Source organism: Equus quagga, unplaced genomic scaffold (genome assembly GCF_021613505.1).
Source record: "Equus quagga isolate Etosha38 unplaced genomic scaffold, UCLA_HA_Equagga_1.0 201727_RagTag, whole genome shotgun sequence".
Lineage (NCBI taxonomy): Eukaryota > Metazoa > Chordata > Mammalia > Perissodactyla > Equidae > Equus > Equus quagga.
Window position 1 is genome coordinate 54,545 of NW_025798544.1, and position 10,957 is coordinate 65,501.

At 35.9% G+C, this 10,957-nt stretch overlaps 1 pseudogene; it reads left to right on the plus strand.

The window, feature by feature from the left end:
- Nucleotides 1–1,206: 1,206 nt before the first annotated feature.
- On the plus strand, nt 1,207–2,145 carry LOC124233405 (olfactory receptor 2L8-like; annotated as a pseudogene).
- Nucleotides 2,146–10,957: the final 8,812 nt, after the last annotated feature.

Here is a 10,957-nt window from a genome sequence, read left to right on the forward strand (position 1 = left end):
AAAAGTCTGGGAACACTGGGTTCTAAAATAATATTTAAGACTAAAACATCACACACTGTGTGGAACTTGTTCACTTATGACGTCTCTGGAGGAGAATCCTCCTCCTACCTCCGTGAAGACTGTCAAGGTGCAAAGTCCTTTTTCTCCATTTAAGTAACTGAACATTTCTCTATCCAAATTCCTTCCTTCAAAGAGTTCTGAACTATTTCATTTCTCATTGTGCCTTTTTCTTACCTGCTGTCTTTTCATTTATGACACATCTATTTCTTTATCATCATAATATTTGGGCTTTGAAAAAGATAAGTGATAAGTATATATGCTTAAATTCACACACTTATCTAGAAGTGGAGATAATTTTTAATACAAAAAACAAAATGGAAAAATGAATGAGTAAAAGAAAGTGTCATAAAGCAATGTATAATGTTATAAATGTGTTAGAGAAGCAGAGAGACAGAAAACACGCTATTTGGGAAATCTTGAGCAGAGTCATGAACGCTACAATAAGTGTGTGTAGATGGTCAAGTAAAGGGTTTTCTTTAACTGCAGCATTCAGAAGCTGAGTGAGGAGGCAGAAGAGGATGACGTTGTGTAAGTGAAACTTGACAATAAGGATTCATGCTATATTTCAGAACAAATGAAACAAATGATAATACCTGACTTCAGGAAAACTTGATTTGACATTCTTGTGAAAAGAATATTTAAGAAAGAAAGAAAGCTCCTCAAACATGAGCTGATAGGCTACTGCAATTTTAGAGGTAAGTTTTGGGGCAAAATATGAAAGGAAAATCATCCCTTAAGGGTGATAGACCTTTATTCATACTGGAACTCCATGAAATATTGGTTTACATAAATTTTATATGCAGGCATTTTGAATACAGCATATATTTTAATGATACCTCAGTTTGTGTAGGGCAGTAAAACATATTTATCCTAATTAAGTCAAAACAGAAATCTTGTTTTTAAAATAATTTTAACATTATCTTACAAATATTTTGGCCACAAATGTTCGCATATTCACATTTTAATCTCTGGATCAGAAAATGAGGTTTATTTTTCCCAAAATAGGTAAGTTCAGTTCTTCATTTAAGAGCTGTAAAATTTTAAATAATACACAGTCTAAAATAATAAGTTAAAAAGAGCTTATAGTTTTATACTTAACTCACTTACTCTTGTGTCTGCCTCTAGGAAAAATCATATTAACGCCCTATGAAAAATTATAATCAAACATCAACTGATTTCATTTTATTGGGGGTTGTTTCCACCATCAAAAATTGGCCTGTTCTTCTTCATTCTCGTTGTTCTGATTTTCCTAATGGCTCTGTTTGTCAACTTGTGCATAATGCTTCTCATCTTCCTGGACACCCATCTCCACACACCCATGTATTTTTTACTTAGTCAGCTCTCCATCATTAACTTGAATCACATCTCCACCATTGTCCCCAAAATGGTTTCTAATTTTCTTTTTGGAAACAAATCTATCTCCTTTATTGGATGTGGGGTTCAGAGCTTCTTTTTCTTGACTTTAGGAGGTGCAGAAGCGCTGCTCTTGACATCTATGGCCTATGATCCTTATATTGCTATTTGCTTTCCTCTCCACTAGTCCAGTCATATGAGCAAAAGAGTGTATGTGCTGATGATAATAGGATCTTGGATAATGGGCTTTGTAAACTCTTGCGCCCATACCACATATGCCTTCCATATCCCTTACTGTCAATCCAGGGCCATCAACCATTTCTTCTGCAATGTCCCAGCCATGTTGACTCTGGCCTGCATGGATACCTGGGTTTATGAGTACACAGTGTTTATGAGCACCATCCTCTTCCTCATGCTTCCTTTCATTGGCATTGCATGTTCCTATGGCCGGGTTGTCCTTGCTGTCTACCACATGCACTCAGCAGAAGGGAGGAAGAAGGTCTATTTCACCTGCAGCACCCACCTGACTGTGGTGACTTTCTACTATGTTCCACTTTTTACACTTATCTACATCCAAGATCCCTCAGATCTCCAACAAAGGACAAGGTTCTGGCTGTCTTCTACACCATCCTGACCCCAATGCTAAACCCCATCATCTACAGCCTGAGAAACAGAGAGGTGATGGGGGCCCTAAGAAGAGTGATTCCGAGAATTTGCACTGAAAAAATGTAGACAAAGCTTTTTGCATGTGTACCCAGGACTTGGTTATAAGTTCATTCATCCGTGTACAGAATTAAAAATATTATGTTATGCTTAGAGTGCAAGGACTACAATTAATGTAGAGAGGAAGAATATCACTTAGGTCTGGACAAAATTATCTTCTAAATATACAGACATGTGTGTATATATATACATATATAAAATTCTAAACCTTATCTTTTTTCTTCATGGTGTTTTTCCCATCAATTTCAAATTAATTTTCAAATTCATGTATTTTTTGCTGATATGATGTCCATGATAATCATTGTCGTGTAGAAATGAAAGCAGAAACTAACTGAAGTTGTCATTCAGCATAGCAGTTCTAGTATTTTCAAATATATCTAAAACAAAAAAATTTTCCCTGAAAGTCAAGATCTAATTGAAAGTCAGAAGACTTCTTGTTATTCTCATAGTAAACCTGTAATTTACCTGTGCCAGTTAGTCTTTCTTTTAATTTTAAGAAACTTATCATTACAGGTATTTAGCTGAGACTTCAAGACTTCACTGGGGATTTGGAACTCCTTATACCACTCTGAATGGAATATGAGAGGTTTATGTCTCTATTAGGGTGATGAATGCTAAGGAAATGATTTAATTTCAGGTAGACCTCAGCACAACAATAAAAACTTGGAGGTGCTAACAGAAGTCAAGGAAACTGTGAAGTTAATTATAAGATGAGTGGGTCAAAGGTTTAGTCAAATTAGTGGGAATTAATTAGTCAAAGACATTCCCACAACCATCCCTGGCATTCTACATATACTAAGTTTACTTCCTAAGTAACGTTAAAAAACAAATTCAACTGAGTAAATTTTGAAGGGTATGTTGGTTTTATTGAATGAATCAGGCAGCATCTCATCTAACAAATAGAAAAGAGCTTTGAAGAGCTTTACAAGGAGCTCTTGTAAAGAGGTGGAGGTGGGACAAGAAAGTCATTCTTTCAAAGAGCTGATTGTTTCAGGCAAGGTCACCTTCCCTTAGGGGATGGCAGGGGTCTGTTAGGTGAGTTATCTGACTGGTGCTGACAGGTAATTCCAGATTGACTGGTTTGAGACTCCAGCCCTGGGGAAGGTTGAAATTGTAATTGAATTAGGTATTAAGTCTCGGTTTTGTGATTTGGGCTTAGCACAAGGGACTCTATTCTGGATTTGTTGTCTCTTTTTTAATCGTAGCCACTGCTACTCTTAGCATTAGATAATATCTCTCAGATGAGATTTTATTCTGTACTACTGCATCTCTTAGTTTTACTGAAACGTGTTGAGAGAAGCCAACATCTATGGATCAATTTTACTCATTGATATTATGGCTCAGTCACTATCACAAATAGACACCACCATTACATCCAATAAAAATCCATCCGCTCAAGGAAACTCCCTGGGTGAAATGCTGTCACTGCCCATCAGTGATAAGTGTAGAAATGCTCTTTACCCTCTCAGGTATGGCAGGGAGGGGAAGGGTCATACTCTACAGAATTTGAATGGCATAGCACAAAATGAATATATGAGGCCTCGTTCAAAAGCAGGAAAGACAACCATTATTGGTGTTAAGTATAAAGTTTTTCCTTCAAAATCAGTTTATTAGCTATAAAGTGAAATACAAATTACAAACAATATTTTTGTATCATAATTTTATATATACTCAATAATAATACTTTATTATGTAATATCTTTATTGGTCATAAGATTTTTCTGGCTTGCTTTTCTTCGAACTTATTTTCGTCAAAATTTGTATTTTCAGGAACTTCATTTATTATCAATATAAATGAAAATATTGTCATTCACTGGTGGCAAATGCTAAGATGCAGTTAAGTTTTGATGTTTTTAATTTTGAGAAGAATCTGCTTAAGTTACTGGAGATATTAAGAGTGCTCATGGGTTGTGAAAATGTAGACTGAATTTCTGATACCTTATATCAAAATATAAATTACAGTACAGGTAGAACTAATGATTATCAAGGAGAATTTTTTTCTAAAAAAGATTTCTCTTATGAATAAATTTCAACCTATCCATATAAATCAATTTCATGTAAGTCTGAATTTAATTTTAAATATAAATCTAACAAATGGCATTTTAGAAATTCCTCTCAAATTTCTGGTAACTTACACACTTTGTATAATAAAGCAAAAGTGGCTTCATTTTTCAAATGCTTATTTATTCATTTTATCATTATATTTTCAATTACAAGTTAAATCGATGCTATTTTTATTCTTTTTGTTAATAATTGATTTATGAAACTTCATATTAAAAGAATTTTCGATTCCATGAATAATCTGTCATATTAAATTTTAAGTCTTCAAATTATCTTTAAATTTTATTACTATTTCTGATCCTGTGGATGTTTGTTTTGCAATGCTGCAGCAGCTTTGAAAACTATGGATTCTGGGCTCTGATGATTTCTAATAACTTCCTCACATGCATTAGTGCAATGGCCATGTGTACACTTTCATTTAAAATACTTTACTGACAAAGTTTACTTCCTAAGCTCCCTAGCATTTCCTGTCTTGACCTCAGGTGACATAGTTAATAATTTTTTAGTGGACACAGGGATGGGTTCCAGGACTGAAGGGTAAGTCAGCCTCTGACCCCATCATGGGCCATTGCTGCTGCCAGGCAGAGATTCTTCTCTTTAGCGGGCAGTAGCCAGCTCCACCATTGTTGCTTCATCTGCAGCTGCTGCTGTCATCACTGCCACCCGGCACTTCACCAAGGGAGTTTCCTTGAGCTGATGGATTTTTATTGGATGTAATGGTGGCATCTATTTGTGATAGTGACTGAGCCATAATATCAACAAGTAAAATTGATCCATAGATATTGGCTTGTCTCAACACATTTCAGTAGAACTATGAGATGCAGTAGTACAGAATAAAATCTCATCTGAGAGATACTATCTAATGCTAAGAGTAGCAGTGGCTAGTATTAAAAAAGAGACAACAGATCCATAATGGAGTCCTGTGAGCTAAGCCCAAATCACAACCCAGCCACTCCCTCGGGGTCCTGTGGTACTTTAAACAGTTGTGTGGGTGTGCATGAAGAGGCCAGGCCAATTGCTCCTTGTGCATGCTGCCTGAGCCCACTTGTGCAACTATTGTTGCTGGACCAAAGCTGCATGCTAACACTGCTGCCCAGCATAGCTGTTCTGCTCACATGCATTCTCAGAGATAAAATTATTAAGAATTGTAAGATTTCAACAACAGAGTATTAAGCAAAGCAAGGATCCTTTCTGAGTGTGAGATCCTAGCAAGCACAGAGGCCACATGCCCATGAGGCCAGCCCTAAGAAGAGTCAAATGAGTGAGTATGAAGGGAATGGTGTCATGACAATCAGGAAAATTATGAAAATGTCTGCTGTTTTCATTAGAAATAATCTGAGGGAGTGTGGAATTGAGCAGAGATACCTGTTTCAGACTTCTTACCCATTTCAGGTAGTGAATAATGGAGATAATCCAGAGATCTGTATCTATTTTTGGCACTGGCACACCATAGCCTAGGGGAAACCACACCATATCTTTGGATTTAGTTTGCTGAAAAGCAAGATGGAGGCATTTTACTATATAGTATTAGTAAATAGTGTAGGAGTGGAAAAATAATTTGTCCTCTATCCTAGATTTTTGACTAAAGATACCTCCTGTATAATTAAAGACAGATTAACAGGAAAAAACAAAAGTTTCACAACATGTATACTCCTACCTACATGGGAGAGACCAAGGAAAACCAACTCCCTGAAACGGCCCAAGTCTTCACCTTAAATATTATCTTCATCTAAAGACAAAAGTGTTGGGGGCAAGGGGAAAACCGTTAGTGGAGGTTACCAGGAAAGGCACAGTAAACTAGGACATGGTTGTAATACAGGTTTAAGTTGCTGCCTTCCCCATTGATGAGAGTTTCTAGAGATTTGGTCATTCACCACTTCCTGGTACAGAGAGGGAGACACCCTACAAATGAAAATTTCCTTGATAAATATAAATGTCTCTTACACAAGGGTAAATTTTACTCCAGTTTTCAGAACTTGTCCTATGTTGATTCTTAAAAATAACCAGCATAAAATAATCTTTATACCAAAGAGATATATTTTGGTGTGGAAAATTCTGCTCATGTTTAATGGCATCATTGAAATCCCTTTTAATGAAATTCCTACAAAAGCAAGAATAATTCAATTTTTCATGCCAATAACTCTGAAAATGGGGAAAAAGAGATCACCAACAAATACTGAGAACTCCAGCTACAAGAAATGACATTCTTGGAATCTTTTATTCCAGTAGTCTCATGGCTCAGGAAAGCAGGAAGCTAATTTCTACTGATATTGTGTCTCACCCACAGGGCATTTGTTCTCCAAAAAAGCTCTTGATGACATTAGGAAGAGCAATATAGATAGAAGACAGAGTTTTAAAATATTTTCCAATTTTATCCATTGTTTATGAGAATCTAATTCCGATAATTTTGAAAATTGGACAATGATGACTATGAGGCTTATAATTACCCTAGTTTTCTTCCTCTCACAGGGTCCCTGCTCCCTTTTCATTATGTTGCATTTTAACCATTCTTATTATCATCCAGTTATCAACTAGTAATTATTATCTTGCACTTCTCATTCATTCTTTAATTGTTTCATGGTGTGGGGACTGGCATTGGCCACACCAAGATATGTCTCTTTGGCATGATGATTATTTGGGGCTGGTTACTTTGCAGACAGGAAAGCAACTGAAAAGTAGAGTTTACTTACCCTTTGTTAGGAGACATTTACATTGTAAAGAAAATCTCCATCTGTAAAGATGCATCCTCTCTGTACCAGGAAGAAGGTGGGGATGACCTTATCTATAGAAAATCTTAATCAATGCCAAAGGCAAGGACTTAAATCTGCATAATAATCTTATTCCTGTTTCTAGTATCCTCCTGTAACTGACTCCCCCCATCCCCAACATTCTCCTTTGTCTTTAGCTTGATATGATATTTAAGGTGGGGGCTTCAGCCATTTTGGTGAGTTGCTCAGCTTGCCTGAGCCTCTCCCATGTATACATGCTATAAACTTTGATTAATTTTCTCCTGCTATTCTGTCTCCTGTGAATTTAATTTGCTTTCTGGCCAGAAGAACCCAGAGAGGGTAGTGGAAATGTCTTCCTCCCCTACAATGGCAAGAAGATGAAATTTTTAAAGCACATGGTCTCTATTTGGATGCTTTTATAATGCACACTGTGTTCCTTTAGTGTTTTATTATACAGTAAATTATCAAAGTTTGATTTACAGAAAGGGAAATGAATATTTCTTTTCCCCTTCCTATTTTGAGGGATGAGTATCTTTCCCACATAATGGAGTGTAGGCCAATTGTGTGATAAATTGCTCTTACTTTCCATCGTTTTCTATTTAAGTCTAAACTGGCATTTGGAGTCTGATTCTATCAGCTAGGGTTCTACATTGAAAGCAAAAGTAAAAAAAAATGTATCCCAACTGAAACAAAAAAGAAATATATTAAAAAAGATTCAGTGGCTTACAAAATCTTCATAAACACAGAAGAGTTAGACTTGGTGCATGAATATCATACACAACACCCAATAAGTGTCTGAAAATGAATTCTGTGAAGACACTCCCAGGACAAAGTATGAATAAAGGGTATTATCTCCCCACTGAGGATTATCAGATTAAGTAACCTTAAATCCATATGCATGGTTTAAAGGAAGCCTTGCTAGGAGACAGGCTTGAGAATTAGGTCCAGGAAAGAACTAGGGACGTGACTGATGCCTCAGAACTGGCCAGAGGGAAATACATTGGAAAAGATGAGAATGTTTTCCATAGTGGCTGCAACAGTTTGTACTCACACCAACAGTGTATGAGAGTTCCCTTCTCTCCACATCCTCTCCAACACTGTTTCCTGTCTTGTTAATTATAGCCATTTGATGGGTGTAAGGTAATATCTCACTGAAGTTTTGACTTGCATTTCCCTGATAATTAGTGAGGTTGAACATTTTTCATGAGTGTGCCTAATGGCCACCTATATATTTTCCTTGGAGAAATTTCTGTTCAGATCTTTTGCCCATTTTTTAATTGGGTTGTTAGATTTTTTGGTGATGAGATATATGAGTTCTTTATCTATTTTGGACATTAACCCCGTATCTGATATATGGTTTGCAAATATCTTCTCCCAGTGGTTAGGTTGTCTTTTCATTTTGTTGATGGTTTCCTTTGCTGTGCAGAAGCTTTTTAGTTTCCTGTAGTCCCATTTGTTTATTTTGTCTATTGTTTCCGTTGCCTGGTCAGACATACTTGAAAATATGCTGCTAAGATCTATGTCAAACAGTGTACTGACTAAGTTTTTCTTCCAGAAGCTTAATGGTTTCAGATTTACACTCAAGTCTGTAATCCATTTTGAGTTGATTTTTGTGCATAGTGTAAGATAGTAGTCTAGTTTCGTTCTTTTGCATGTAGCTGTCCAGTTTTCCAAACACGATGTATTGAAGAGATTTCCCTTTCTCCATTGTATGTTCTTGGCTCCCTTGTCAAAAATTAGCTGTCCATAGATGTGTGGCTTTATTTCTGGGCTCTCAATTCTGTTCCATTGATGTGTGTGTGTCTGTTTTTGTGTCAGTACCATGCTGTTTTGGTCCCTATGGCTTTGCAGTATATTTTGAAATCGGGGAGTGTGATACCTCCAGCTTTGTTTTTTTTTTCAGAATTTCTTTGGCTATTCAGGGTCTTTTGTTGTTCCATATAAATTTTAGGATTCTTCATTCTATTTCTGTGAAAAATATCATTGGAACTTTGATACTGATTGCATTGAATCTGTAGATTGCTTCAGGAAGCATGGACATTTTAACTAAGTTGATTATTCCAATCCAAGAGCATCGAATATCTTTCCATTTCTTTGTTTCTTCTTCAATTTCTTTCAACAATGTTTTATAATTTTCAGTGAACAGATCTTTCACCTCTTTGGATAAGTTTATTCCTAGATATTTTATTCTTTTTGTTGCAATTGTAAATGTGATTGTATTCTTAATTTCTCTTTCTGCTACTTCATTGTTAGTGTATAGAAATGCAACTTATTTTTGTATATTTATTTTGTATCCCATCACCTGACTGTATTCATTTATTGTATTTAAAAGTTTTTTAGTGGATTCATTAGGGTTTTCTATAGATAAAATCATGTAATCTGCAAATAGTGACAGTTTCACTTCTTCCTTTCCAATACGGATCTGTTTTATTTCTTTTTCTTGACTCTGGCTTAGCTCTGGCTATGACTTCTAATACTATGTTAAATAACAATGATGAAAGTATGGTGATTCCTCAAAAAATTAAAAATAGATGTAACATATGATTCATCTATTCCACTGCTGGGTATTTATCCAAAGAACATGATAACATGAATGTATAAAGATATACACACCCCTATGTACATTGCAGCATTATTCACAATAACCAAGACTTGGCAGCAATCTAGGTACACATCAAGAGATTAATGGATAAAGAAGATGTGATATTTATACACAGTGGAATATTACTCAGCCATAAGAAATGATGATATCTGGTCATTTGTGACAACATGGATAGAACTTCATGGCATTGTGCTAAATGAAATAAGTCAGAGGGAGAAAGTCAAATATCTTATGATGTCACTCATAAGTAGAAGGTAAAAACCATGACAAACACATAGAAACAGAGATTGGATTGGTGGTTACCCAAGAGAAAGGGAGCAGGGAGGAGGGTGAAAGGTGTTTAGACACATGTGTGTGGTGTTGGTTTGTAATTAGTCTTTGGGTGGTGAACATGATCTAATCTACACAGAATTCAAAATATAGAATTATGTACACATGAACTTTGTGTAATGCTATAAACTACTGCTACTGCAATAAAAAGTTTTTAAAAATTTTTACAGAAAGAAAAGATGAAAATGTAATAATACATAAACCACTATCCAATATGTAAGGCTTGTCATGGCAAAGCTGTGTGCTCTTTGAAAAACAGGCAAGAGGAACTGATGAGAGCCAATGAGGTAGAGACCCCAATGGCCTTTAGATACTTTAGATGTATCATAGATGGTAACAGACAAGGAAAGATCTCCCTGGGGGTACAATCAGGGAACATGGGCAATATTAGGCCAAGAAATTTGTCCCAAAGACCAAGATCCAAAACCAGAGCAAGAAATAGCATCTAAGCCTGAAGGAGAGGAGAAGAAATTACTCAGAGATCATGTGCGTTTGTCAGGTGTCATGGTTTGGGGGAACTTTGTGGTATCTTTCTTAGTGGGTAGATGAATATAATTTCCTCGGTAAGAAGAAGTTTTCATACAGATAATTGGTACCAGAAAGGTTCAGTGTCACACACTGTGGCAATGACCACTTTGATTTACCAACAATTAAGAATCCTATTTATAGAAATTAGAACTCTTATTGAAAAAGTTGATTAGTCAGGGAGACCAATTTCAACCCTTACTTCCAGAGTGGGCATGTGAACCCTTCCTTCCACCACACCAGATTGCCAGGACTCTAGAATAAAATCCAATTCCTTTCTTTGACCCACAAGAGAAAACCTAAGCAATATAGGACTATGTTAAGAAACAAAATTTCACAGAATTTTTGTCTTTACAAGTAGTGGCTGAGTTTCTTTCAATACACATTATAAATTTCACAATTTTTGGCTATCTGGTGAAGTTAGAAGTGACAACTACAAAGCTGCAATGATATTTCTCTGGTGTTAAAACTTAACTCATGATAATAGCAACCAAAATTCAGATGTCAAATATTGATTAAAGAATCTTCATTGAAAGTAAATGAATTCAAAGACCTATAATTTGCAGTGGAAATC